Source organism: Gouania willdenowi, chromosome 4 (assembly GCF_900634775.1).
Source record: "Gouania willdenowi chromosome 4, fGouWil2.1, whole genome shotgun sequence".
NCBI classification, from domain to species: Eukaryota; Metazoa; Chordata; class Actinopteri; order Blenniiformes; family Gobiesocidae; genus Gouania; species Gouania willdenowi.
Window position 1 is genome coordinate 9,276,678 of NC_041047.1, and position 13,731 is coordinate 9,290,408.

Below are 13,731 nucleotides of genomic sequence, written 5' to 3' on the forward strand. Positions count from 1 at the left end.
AAAGTTTATGACGTAGGAAGGGTGCGTCACTCTACGCTTGCATAAATTTGGGTAGAGGGAAGAGGTTCATTGGGAAATTAATTTCCTTGATCTGCCTCAGAACGCTTTGCTTTCACAGCCCACTGAGTTTTATGGAGATAGATGCAGCACCATCTCTGCTGCCTGAGACAAACCTGTCGATGAATGCTGCGGCACATGCTGGAAGGATAATGACATCTTATTTCACACATGGTCAAAATCTGCTCAGGAATCAAAGGCAATGCTAAAGAAGGTAGAATAAGTGCATCGGTACAATCACTGCTATCAATGAACAGTTTACAAGGTGATCTCGTCAGCTGTGACTGATTCTATGAGCCAATGATAAAAGATCATGAAGCCGTTTAATAAAATATCTCAAGTCACGACGCATGGCTCTAGTATGGAAGAGGATTAGGGCCAATTGAGATGGAGAAAATAATTTCGGGCAAATCCAGAATAAAGCCGAAATGTCGAGATTAAAGTTGAAAATTTGAGATAAAGTTGAAATATATTGTTGATTAAAGCCAAAAAGATGAGATTAAAGTCAAAATTTAAAAAAAATAAACTTCAAGGTACAATTTAAAATTCAAAAGTCAAACATACGGAAACTGACTAGGACCAATATATTATATACAACAGTCTCAATCAAAACTGGCCCTAATCTGTTTCCATAGCTGCTCAATAAATGCTCAGAAATGACTGAATACTACACATCTTCCAAACTCGACTGGTTTTTCCTTCTGAACAGATTACGTTTTTGGTAATATCTCTTCAAAGTCCTTAAAGAGATTACAGTGGCATGTTTATAAGCTAAAAAAGAAAGAATATCTTTGCTATCAAACCCAACTTTGAAGTATAGTGTAACGCATTCATCGATACACAGCATTTTTTGTAACTCTGTACTTGAAGTTTTATACATAAGGCTGACATTACACGTCATTATCAGTCATTAGCATGAATAAGGTGTCATGAAGGCTGTCATTAAGTGTCTCACTATTTTATGAGTATTTTACCTTTAAAGTTTGACCAACATCCCATCTGTTATCATTGAGGAGGCGGGGTTTATGACCTATACTGCAGCCAGTCAGCAGGGGGAGCTCTAAAAATAAAAGCTTCACTCCACCTGGGAGCTTGTCTCATCCATTCTTTTTACAGTCTATGGTTGTCATGGTGAATTGGCTCTCTTCAGCCACTTCATTAGCAGGCCTTCTACTTTTATGATGATATTGTATTTTGTGTTCATTTTCGAAAATTTTCACTTGAATCTCTTTATTCGACTTTAATCTCAACATTTCAACTTTATTCTAGATTTGCCCAAAATTATTTTCTCCATCAAAATTGGTCCTAATTTGCTTCCGTACCAAAATACACTGCAAACACATTCTTTCTTTAAAAACCTCAAATACCTCAAATACCTCACAATCAGCCAAACCGCTTAAATCCTGATCCCTAAAGGAAAAATTACATTCTTTTCTCAAAGGAAAAATGTGGGATTTTCCTAATAGTCTCCAAAATTAGTTTAGTTTCCTCTGAACAGGCAGAGGAGACCAACACAATTTGTGAAAACACACACAGCTTTAGCTGCAACAGGCTCACCTACAGAGTGCATTCAGTGGGAGATGACATCATCCAATGACATCATCCGACGACATCATCGTGCCAGCATGGAAGAATGGCTTCATTGTCATTTTTCAGCTGTAACCCCTAAATAAAACATAACAGAAACTTCATATTAAAAGATATGCAGAAATATCAAGTGTCCTTTTGGATTTCAGAACACTATTTGCACTACTTCTGTAGAAAGAAGTTTCACGTTTAATTAAAAGTTCAGAAAATGAATTGTATCGACATGGTTGGAGAAAACAAAGCTGAAAAGCAGATTTGGAAAAACTTTTGAGAAAGAAAATGACATTTACACTGAGACTTCAAAAGAATAAAACATATAAATAATGGAAAAAGAATAGGATTGCCACATACAAAGGAGCGTGCTCCTAACTTTTGTATTTATTTGATCTTTTTATGCATTCTTGTGCAACCCAGTCTCCTGTTTGTTCCATATTTTGTTTTGTATTATTATTATTATTATTATTATTATTATTATTATTATTATTATTATTATTATTATTATTATTATTATTATTATATCCTTTTGGATTTTAAAACAATATTTGAGAAATTTTCCTTTTAATTTATTAATTTTGTTCAGTCAGTCATTTCCTCTGAGGTTTAATTAAAAGTTCAGAAAATGAATTGTATCATCATGGTTGCAGAAAACAAAGCTGAAAAGCAACCTTGGAAAAACTTCTGTTGACTTTTATACTAAGGCTTCAAAAGAATAAAGGAGACGAATAATAGAAAAAAATGAACACAAACAAATACACTGAACAATGGAGCGTGTTCTAAACTTTTGTATTTATTTCATCTTTTTATCCATTCTCGTGGCTTTTTTAAAAAAATAAATAAATAAATAAATCATCATCATCACTAAATAATCTTTATCAGTGTTTTTGAATCAACAAAAATAGACATAAAATATCATTTTAAATTATTTATGGTTATTTATGCTTTATTTTTGCACAAGAGTTAATCTATGAAAGAAACCGTATATAAGGTTTGGGAATTACCGTATATGTATTTAATGTTCTGTGCAACATTTAAATACCTGTGTTTTTTATTATTATTACTGGGTTGATAAACCTGCTTTGTCATTACATGGAGGAGGATGGTTGAGCAACACTATCATCACTAAAGATGAGTCAGTGTTTTAACCCTTTATGAACTGAAGGAGCCTCGTGCTGTAAACAGATCTGTGTGCATCAGCCGGGGAGGCCGATCATGAATTATTAAATACATAAAAGAGGAGGAAAAAAGAAACTCCTGAGGGGGGATTACATACCGAGAGGATGAGGTCATGCAGCAGACACTGGTTAAGATGATGTCACCACCGTACACAGGGAGTGACGTCACCTCTTCAATTCTAATGCACCCATGTGATGTGATTCCCCTGCAGTTTGCACATCCCACACACACAGTGAACATAAAGCATAAAGAGGAAGAAAGACAAATTATGTCAACATCCCTATGAATTGTGGGTAAAGCTTTGACGACTACTGCCAATGAGAATAAAGTATTTAAGAAAAAAATTATAATAGTAAAATAACATGCTGAGAGCAGGCAGAACTGCTCATAGAAGTCAAGTGGTATCATTACCACAACATTTAGGTCAAAGTCAAGCAGTTTAGTTTTCTTTGCATTAATAGATGAATATTAATCTAGAGGAAAGCAGATCGATTTTCATCATTCCCCAAAAAAATAGCGGATTATCCTGGTTACCTTTCATTAAGAAAATCGACAATATTCAATTTATTTGGATTTATAAGTGAAACACATATTTTCTGTCTGTCTAAAAGATAAAATATAATTTAATGTACCTCGCTATGAGTAGAAATGTATTAACGTTTATTTATTTACAGTACATACTTTTTTATTTTCTTTATCTATATCTATCTATCTATCTATCTATCTATCTATCATCGATCTATCTATCTATCTATCTATCTATCTATCGATCTATCTATCTATCTATCTATCTATCTATCTATCTATCTATCTATCGATCTATCTATCTATCTATCTATCTATCTATCGATCTATCTATCGATCTATCGATCTATCGATCTATCTATCTATCTATCTATCTATCTATCTATCTATCGATCTATCGATCGATCGATCGATCGATCGATCGATCGATCTATCTATCGATCTATCGATCTATCGATCTATCGATCTATCGATCTATCGATCTATCTATCTATCTATCTATCTATCTATCTATCTATCTATCTATCTATCTATCGATCGATCGATCTATCTATCTATCTATCTATCTATCTATCTATCTATCTATCTATCGATCTATCGATCTATCGATCTATCTATCGATCTATCGATCTATCTATCTATCTATCTATCTATTTATCTATCTATCTATTGGTAAAATACATTTTCTTGAATTTTTACCAGAGATTGGGCCACAGGGAATATAATATAATAAAATAAAAACATGCTTGGGCATTAAAATAGTAGCTAAAAGAAAATTTTAAAAAAAATTAAAAAAAAAAAAAATATATATATATATATATATATATTTAAATAGCATTATCAAAGTACCCAGAACCCACTGCTACAGGATGTTTGCTAAAGGGACACTTGGAAGCAGTCAGTGAAAGCTGGTCTGCAGACTTGCTAATGTAGGTCAAACTGGTGACTCTCTGGAAATGATTTTCCACTATGATGACTGCAGCATAAAAGCTGCTAGTGAGAGTAAAAGTCCAAAGGGGGTACAGAAGTTAAAGCATGGGTGTAAACATGTCCATCTTATTGGGAGGCTGGAAAATGTGACCCTGGAGATGAGCAGGCTATATGTGTAATGTCTCTTTAGTTTCCACTTTCCATTAATAGTCTGGTTCTTTATACAATCCTGCTCTGTGTTGGTGTGTTTTTGGAAGGTCCTGCAGTGGATATGCTTGTTTGTTTTTGCCCCATTGATATTTAGTTTGCCTACAAATGCTGTCACCCCAACAGTGGTCATATTTATTCAAAATCCTCAATCTCTTCTTATAGATAATACTCTGAGCATATTTATATTATCATACAAAAATATGATAAATGTCAGGATCATTCATAAAGCTGTTGTTGCTCATTTCAAATGCCAGTACTTCATTATAATTGCACAGATATCAGGTAACTTCAGTTTTTCTGTGTTAGAAAAGTCTTTCATCAGTATAAAATTAAACTTCATGGAGGAAACAGTTTTTTTAAATTTTATTTTTGTACTTTAGAAATAAAAATAATGCAAAACTTTCAGTTTTGCATTATTAAGTCATGTATTATTCATCATAACAATGAAAATAGCTGCACGTCATTGCAATATGGCAAGGTTTCATTTATTCAGAGATTTAACATATAATATTCAAAAAGAAGACAAAAAGAACTTGCTAGAATTATGACACAGAAGTCAAGGACATATCAAATCAATCAGCAGATGCCTCTGAAGAAGACTGTCAGTTTTCAGTTGAAACATGTAAGATGAAATTACATTTCCTGGAATAAAAAAAAAGGTTGTCTGAATAAATTAAACCTAAACATATGATGCAAAAATAACTTGCTGGGATTCAAATTATTATATTTCTCTATTTTACACAATTAAAACAATACATAATACCACAGAAATGGATATACAGTGCAGGAAGAGGCAAAAAGGTTAAAGAGCTTAAATTGTTATTATTCTTTTTTAAATTAAAACACCAACACACAATCTCAAACAACTGTATTCTATTTTTTAACTTTCTCAAATATGAATTTACTTCAAATAAAATGCAGTAAAGCAATATCTGAGCTGGCACATATGGTCAGCTTGTGCACTAATCCTGGCTACTCTGTATTTGTAACACAGTATAACAAACATGATAAAAAAAAAAAAACTATTTGGGGTCCCCAGAAATTTGTTATACAAAAATTGGGTCGTAACCCCAAAAAATGATGGGAACCACCTTCATAAGCATAGTGAGAGCATGCAATCTCCACAGAGAAAGTTGGGAACTGAACCCCAAATAAACCTTGCTGAAGCTGTGAGAAGCCCTTCAGCCGCAGTTTTCCACCAGTAATGAATGTGAATTCTGTACTGTTTATGTTACAAAAATCCATGATGACCATATGGTTCCATTCCAGTGGTAAGACATTCACATCCAAGGCTCTTAATGGAGGAACTATTGTCATGGTGAGTCCCTATGACGCTTGCACTCACTCCTGCTTCGATATTAGAAGTCAGTAGTATTTATCGTGACTCAATGTTGAAAACGTCTCTCGTAGGCAACATTAATGCTGACTTGGATTAGGATAATAGGAGTTCCAGCTGGTGAGAGTGAGTAAAACACTGCAGGCTGAAATATGTTTTCTGACTCAATAATGACAAAACCTGAAAAAAAAACCTGCTTTGTAGTGTCAGATTCTGTGCACTGATTCTATGAGCTAAAGACAAGTATTGTTGAAGGTTGAATGATTGTGTAGAATCATTATTGGAGGAACTAGACTTAGTAAATGTGTAAACAATAAACACACACACAGTATTGTAAATAGGTGTTGACGAGAGGTGAAGAAAATGATTCTTGTAGCAGAAATCAGAAGAGAACAAAGGCGTGGGAAGACATCCCGTCATGCTGTTGGTTATCACAAGAACATCAAATGGTGAGGGGAGGGGGTGGGGGGGGGGGGGTATTCCCCACCCCTGGATTCTGAACTGTAGGTGGAAAGCACCAGAAGAACAACAGAGTTAGACAGAAGGCATCCAGGGAAGTCCTGCTGTGAAGGAAACAGAGAACCTCCATCAAGCTTGTAGCTTTACATGTATCAGGGTTATTGATTACGACATGTATCAAGGTGATTGATTATGTTACTAAATCTAGTCATCTGTCTGAGAGGATGAAAGTAAGAAATTGCCGTATCTCCACCAGGTCATTGGAAACACCAGCATTAAAAAGTTCTTCGCTGGCAGTCGTTTCATTCCATCCTTAAACGTAATTCTGTATAATGTCCACCATGCATTCTTGTGTTTGTTAAAGCCTCTTTATTCAATTACCGAAAACTCATGTGTACATAAGAAACAGTACCTGGAAAAATCCAGCCCAGTCTAAAGACAGATGGAGAAATGTTCCCAATAGGAGGGAAAGTGTGAGTCAAACAGTCCAGCAGTAGCAGTCAGTGCAGCTTTAAAACTGCTGACAAACACACAGACTTAGACAGTGTTTTTCATTCAACTTTTTAACTTTTAATTGGAGGTCGACTGATATGGGTTTTTCAAAGGCCGATGCAAATACCAAATTAAAAAAAATATATCTAAAGCCGATATTTGAGGCTGATATACTTTTTTTTAAAGCACATTGATTATGAAAGACAATTGAAACACTCATATGAATTAAATGTATATATTAGAAATTAAATTAAATACACCAATAGAACTCTTAACATTTATTGAACTTTAAATATACCCGTACACAACCAAGTAAAACAAAAATTTGTATCCTATTAAGGATATAATAGGATAAGGATATTTGATCGTGCACTATTATATCATATCCTTATCCTATTATATCGGCTTTTTATTTGTAATCCTATTGGCTTCTATTTCTCCCATGCACATGCTATTATTATTATTATCACTTTTTTTTTTTTTTTTTTTTTTTTTTTTGTATATTCAAACATCCAAACGAATGTTTTTTATGTTCTTTTTACTTTAATGGCTACTCTAAAGTGCTAAATATTATTTTTTTTTAAATAATATAAAATTAAGCGTCCGATTGCTGATAATGAAAAAAGTCCATATATTGGTCGACCTCTACTTTTAATATTTTAATCAATATCATTCTATTAAGAGGAGATATGTCATGTTGAGAATGATTCCAACACTTGTTTCAACCGTTATTGCATTTTCACTTTTTATCTGGATAATGTGGGTGAGCATTACAGATGGATCCATAGTACCTGAAGGGATAATAATAATAACAGTTTGTGTTGTGTCTCCACTCTCCTTCTGTTATCAACACATCTTTTCTTAAAACCAACTCACAAACCAGCACTAATCCCTTAAATTCAAAGCAGCATCCACGATAATATTAGGACCCAACAAAACCTCACCACCTGTTTCCACTGAACCGTCTCTCCTGTGTTTACACACACACACTTTCAGCTCACGGCTCGCTGATTCATCCCCCACTGAGCACGTACAGTATATATACATTATTCACTCATACAAATACTGAGTCTCTGACTTATGTTATGGCACAACAGGTCATCTTGTAGGTGTCATTTAACAGGTGTAAAGTTCATATTTTACACAGCAAAAGCTCGTTTGTCGCTTAAACCATATCAGTCAAACCACGACTAAGAATGTATTTTTGAGCAGCACGTGTGTAAACCTCAGGCATTCTGCAACGCTGTGTGAATATGATTCAAAGTACTTTAATCATGTAATTTTGCACATCAAGCTTCTCCAGATGGCAACATAAAATAAATTATGTTATAAATGTGTCATTGGGTCTCATTTAATTTAATTTTTGCTTTTTGTTTTAAATGCCCTGCAGTAACTTTTTTATTTATTTTATTTTTTTTAACTTTAAGACTTACAAACCAACAAAAAACAGCTTTATACAAAGAATGGACACACTGTCGAAGAAATACATGTAAAAAATTCAATTTTACTTCATTTCTAGCTGTTCAAAAGAGGGATCGTTATAGCTGTATGTATCTGTATCCATTTTTTTTTTTTTTTTTTTTTTTAATCCATTCATTCATCCATTCTGTGCAGCAAATATATATAGTTTTTGACAAAAATAAAACCGCTTGTTTATCAGGGCAGGAACAAGAAATGACCTTTGACGTTGCTGATAAATTCCCATTTGTAAAGTTGATATGGTGTTTTTTTTAAGATGGCTTAGATTTTAAGCAATTTTTCTGACCTTTTAACCTCTGGTGACCCACTAAATTAGCATATTGGTCACATGTTGACATATATTTGTAGTACATACAATTCCAAACATTTTGAGTGGTAATCGGTCTATTCCATCAAGATATATTGCAATTTGAATTTCCCCCAGTTTGTAATTTGTGATCTCGAATCCGACCCAGTCGTTCATGTATAAGAGTCGACTTCTTGCACTAAGCTACTGTCCCAAACTTGACTTTAATGTTATTTATAGTCTATGGGTATATGCCCTTCAGGAGAAAAATGTGAAGTTTTGTCACCCCATGTGATACCAATATCTGGTCTGGCTCATGGACTATTAGTGAGCATGTGCTGATCAATATTGTACAGAAGAAGTTGCGCATATTGCTAAAATGCACATGCATACATTTTGCATTGTTTTTGTTCGATTTAATGTGTGTAGGTGTTGTGTAATTTGCATGTATACAACAGATTATAGTTTTTTTTTTTTACATTGGGTGCAGTATATGAGCAAGAGCATGTCTGTAAAAGTACATACAGTATGTTACATGCACATATGCACAATTTTTTTATGTATAGGCCTACTGTGCATAAATATATAGCATGTGTTGTCATTCTGCAGCAGAGTTTAAATTTACAGTATACGTGTTATTTAAGGTTCCTCTGTTGTAAACCACACCATCAGAAAAGTTGACCATCTAACTGTAAATGTAATCTTTTGAAAATGTGACCTGGTTGCAATATGAAGATTAAGGTTAAGAAAACATTTGCACTTTTAGTTCCTGTTCATGATCTTCACCTGAGAGAACAGCTCATCGTCATCACTATGATGTCTGTAACCCCATTATCACTTTTTGTCTTCTCCTGGAAACATTAATCACGTGTAATTGGCAGCAAGTCACTGCAGCACAATGACTATTGCTTGAGCTGTGATGTTTGTGTGAACACATGAGCCCCCAACCCACCACACCCCGTCTCCTCCTGAGCATCAACACTGGGAAGGATCGAGACAGGTTTGGCCTCAGGCTCATTTAAATTCAATAGCGATGTGATCTGTTTTTAAGAGCAGCCATTGTGTCTGAACTCTACGGAACAGGAAAAAAGAAAAACAGAAAACAGAGCCAGTAGTGAGAAAAAAAGCAAAATTATTTAAAAAATAATTTAAACTTTAGATCATTTATAAGATGCACCTGGGGCTATGGTTGTATTATATGAAAATAATTTTAAATTGCTTTTTTATTGCTGCATTACAGTACATAGAAATATAAAAGTTCCCGACCCTTTTTGGATCGTGACCCCATTTTGTTATCACAAATTTCTGGCGATCCCATTTTTCTTATTAAGAGTAGCTCAAATATTTTCATACTCTGTTTTATTTTAACTAGATTTATATTTGAGGAAGTGAAAGTATCAAATACAGTTGTTTAAGATTGTGTCCTGCTTTAATTAAAAATAATAATTTGATGATAATAAAAATGTAATACTTAAAAAAATAAAATATATGTATTTTTTTGATCAGTAATTAATTATTATGTTTCTTTGAGGTATTTTTGTTGTCAATTCATACACTACAACAACTAGTTTTGTGTATTTTTATATACCTTGTGCAACTTTTGGGTAATTTTGTGTGTTTCTGTTCACATTTTAGATTTCTTTAGTGTTATTTTTGTGTGTGTTGTTGTACTTTTGTGCATTTTTCTGTGATGTTTTCTGAGTCATTTAGTGTATTTTTGTTGTCTTTTTGGAAATTTCTCTGTTATTTTTGTGTTTTATTTTTGTTTTCTTTTCATCATTTTGTTCCTTTAATTTGGGGGCCACACAATATTAGACCATGGGCCTCATGTGGCCCCCGAGCCTACTGTTGCCCATATATATAATCAGTAATTACTAGACATTCCAAACAACCCCAAGGTTGAAAAACACATCTGTATTTGTTGAAGAGGAAAATATGTTAATCTGTCTTTTCCATGCAAACATCTTATCTCTTGTCTCCACAGCTTCCATAAAATGTTAAAGAACAACAGGATTTCTCTCAGCCAGTCTGAAGTGTTCCTTAAGGAAATTAAACCAGTTGACCCCTCAGTCTAATTTTGTGTGACCCCCAAAAAAAACACACAAAATGAAAGAAAGAAAAAAAAAAAACAAAATAGACAAAATGACTACAAAACCCATGCAAAAATTCTGAAAAAGACAAACAAAAATATACAAAAAAAAAAAAACGAAACACACAAAATGACCTAAAAAAAATAAACAAACATAACAGAAAACTATAGATAATGTGGCCCATCAGATCAGACAATCATGTTTTTCGGCCCCTATTTGTGATCAAAGTTGCCCATGTCTGGTTTAGTCACAATAACAACAACAAAAAGACCCACTGCAAATAAAAGAGATTTAAACAACCAAGCAGAAGTCAGTTCAGGTAGTAATGTTGGCTCGTCCAAACCCTTTAGTGATGAGAAACAACTTATAAGCGCCCAAAATATTGTCTGAAAGCAAATAACAATCAATTTCTCTGTCAGGGAGTTTGCCAAAGTTTCGTTAACGTATTGTGGTTTAAAAGGTCCCCTGCCTGACATTTGCTCTAGATTTTCATCCCTCTCCAAAGCAAAGATGTGGAGGAAGTTGTTTCTATGTGGCAATAAGAATCACAATAAATAACCATGAGTCTGCAGTTAATAACAGAAGTGGAACTCCAATAACCAGTGTACAAAACAGTGAAAGTGAGTTCAGAGTCCCTTTAGTGCATTATAAGCTCTGTATTAATAAAGCATTTACTCACCTATTTATGTGGAGCTGAGCTGTGTGTCTCTGGGCATGAGCTGCTATTTCTGAACTGAAACACCCTTTGTGCTCTACACTGTGTACACAACTGTGTGTGCGTGCACATGTTTGCACTATTCTACCTTTCTCTAGTCTGACTGTTGCAATGCATTTGTACAATTATAGATGGATTTCTTTCCTCTGGAAGAATGCCAGCGGTTATTTTTGTGTGTATATATATCAGGTGTGTAATAATTATAGTTGTGGGAAAACAAGGGGGTTTTCTGAGAGAAGTATTAACAGAGTGAGAAGCCTGCGTTCTATCAGAGGTCAGATGTTTCCCTCGGGCTGAGCTACAGAGAATCTGCTGGAAGAGTCGTTGCAGTCACTAAAAGATCCACTTTACTTTGATTTTGCTGCATTTTTAACCATTGATAAAAACATGTGGCTCCACTATAGTTATCAGTAATGATATATCCTTCTCAAGTAGAAGTACAAGTAAGTCATACAAAAAATACTCAAGTACAAGTGAAAAGTAGCTAAATTAAATAGTATTCAAAGTAAAAGTTACTAGTTACTTTCACCCCCCATGTTTATTTTTGGTAACAAAAATAAACATGTATGCAGTTTCCTTGCATACAGTAAACATCTCATGTATAAACTTTAAAAGAAAGAGAACAAATCTTGCACAAATAGAATATATATATATATATATACTGAACAAAATTATCAACACAACACTTTTGTTTCATCTCCCATTTTTCATGGGCTCAACTTAAAAATTTTAAACATTTTCTATCTATAGAAAATACCTATTTCTCACAAATATTGTTCACAAATCTGTCTGAATCTGTTAGTGAACACGTCTCCTTTGCACAGATAATCCATCAAATCCAACAAAACAAAAGTGTTGCATTTATATTTTTGTTCAGTGTATATACATATACACATATTCATATAATATATTGCATTATAATACTGTCACCTTTTTATGTTTAAATGCAAATATGTCAGAAAGATGCGGCCATTTGATTGTTGTCTGGTCATTTCATTTTTTGTAGTTTCAAAAAATTATAATTATTAGAATTTACTCAGTAACGGTTGGGTGTAGAAACGCATTACTTTACTTCTTAAGTAGAATTACTGATTTAGAAATATACTCAAAAAAGTAGCCATAAAAGCAACTCAACTATAGTAACGTCAGCACTTGTAATGCGTTGCTTTCACCTCTGTACCCAAAAAAGTCATTGCAGTTACTTCAAGTACAAGTAAAAAGTAGCTCAATTAAATAGTACAGTTAACGTCTCATGTTTAAATTTAAAAAGGAAGAGACCAGATCTTGCATAATTGGAACTTCTACAAAGGCAGCCGTATAAAATAAAAGGTTTGTCAAAATGTACAATTCTTTTTTTTTTAAAAAAAACAAAACAAAAAAACACCAATGAATTCAATTCAAAATTTGAAAAAAAAAAAAACATTTTCAGGCTCTAAGTATAGCTACATTTATGAACTCTAAAATTGTGCCATGTGGGTAACAACATAATATAGAAAACACAACCTGTACCAAAGAAAGTGGCTGGATTTTGATCAGAAATGACACGACTAAGAACATATAATCACAAAATAATCACAAAAAATAAGAGTTTACTCAGTGACGGTTGGGTGTAGAAATGTAATGAATTACTTTACTTCTTTGAAAACATTCTTATCTTAAGTACAAGTAAAATTACTGATTCAGAAATATACTGAAAAAGTACAAGTACCCATGAAAGCCAACTCAATAACTGACGTGAGTACTTATATTTTCACCTCTGCTAGTAATGAACGTTGTTACACAGGTGGAAACCTTCTGCAAACCACAGCAACAGTAATGCTATACTGTACACAACTTGGATTGTATTGCCTGGTAAAGTTATTGTTGGTGTTTTTGAAGCTCCCATCACAGCTGCGACTCATAGTTGGGAATCACAAGAGCCAAAGCCCAGAGGCTTATATTTAAATATGTTTACTCTGCCAGGAAGATACCAAATCTCTACTGGACTGAGTCAGGAAACTGACATCCATCATTCCAGAAGTGAAACCCATTGCACAACTTTAAAAATAAAAAGGGTGTGAGTTTGGTCTTTTTACGTCACAGTAAAATCACTACAGGGCAGGAATAAACCTGTACCAATCAATCAAAGCCAAGCTTGGAACTAATATAAAATGTTACAGTGGCAGTACGGGTTGGGGTCAAATGGTATGCCGAATGTCAAACTTTTTCATAGCCGACATATTTTTTTAACGATGAGCTCATTTTTATTTCATTTTAGACAGAAATTCATGTAAAACAACATGTTCTATATTATTGTTAAAAATGCGTACACGTGAAAAAAAAAAATCTAAATCAAATGTTGAATGTAAGTCTAAATGTTAAATGTAAATTGAAATGTTACATTTATTTTGAA

The 13,731-nt window shown here is 33.6% G+C and overlaps 1 protein-coding gene across 2 annotated transcripts in view; it reads right to left on the reverse strand.

Moving 5' to 3' along the window:
• Positions 1–11,358, reverse strand: part of lepr (leptin receptor) — a 57,227-nt gene extending 45,869 nt beyond the window's left edge. Inside the window, exons 1-3 of one of the 2 annotated variants that reach the window (XM_028444558.1) lie at positions 11,304–11,358; positions 2,915–3,022; positions 1,619–1,722 (exon numbers count right to left, since the gene is read on the reverse strand). The gene's annotated coding sequence lies outside the window, so the exon portion shown is untranslated. Of the gene's footprint in view, positions 1–1,614; positions 1,723–2,914; positions 3,023–11,303 lie in introns of both variants that reach the window. The other variant, XM_028444557.1, reaches the window with a different exon arrangement.
• Positions 11,359–13,731: the final 2,373 nt, after the last annotated feature.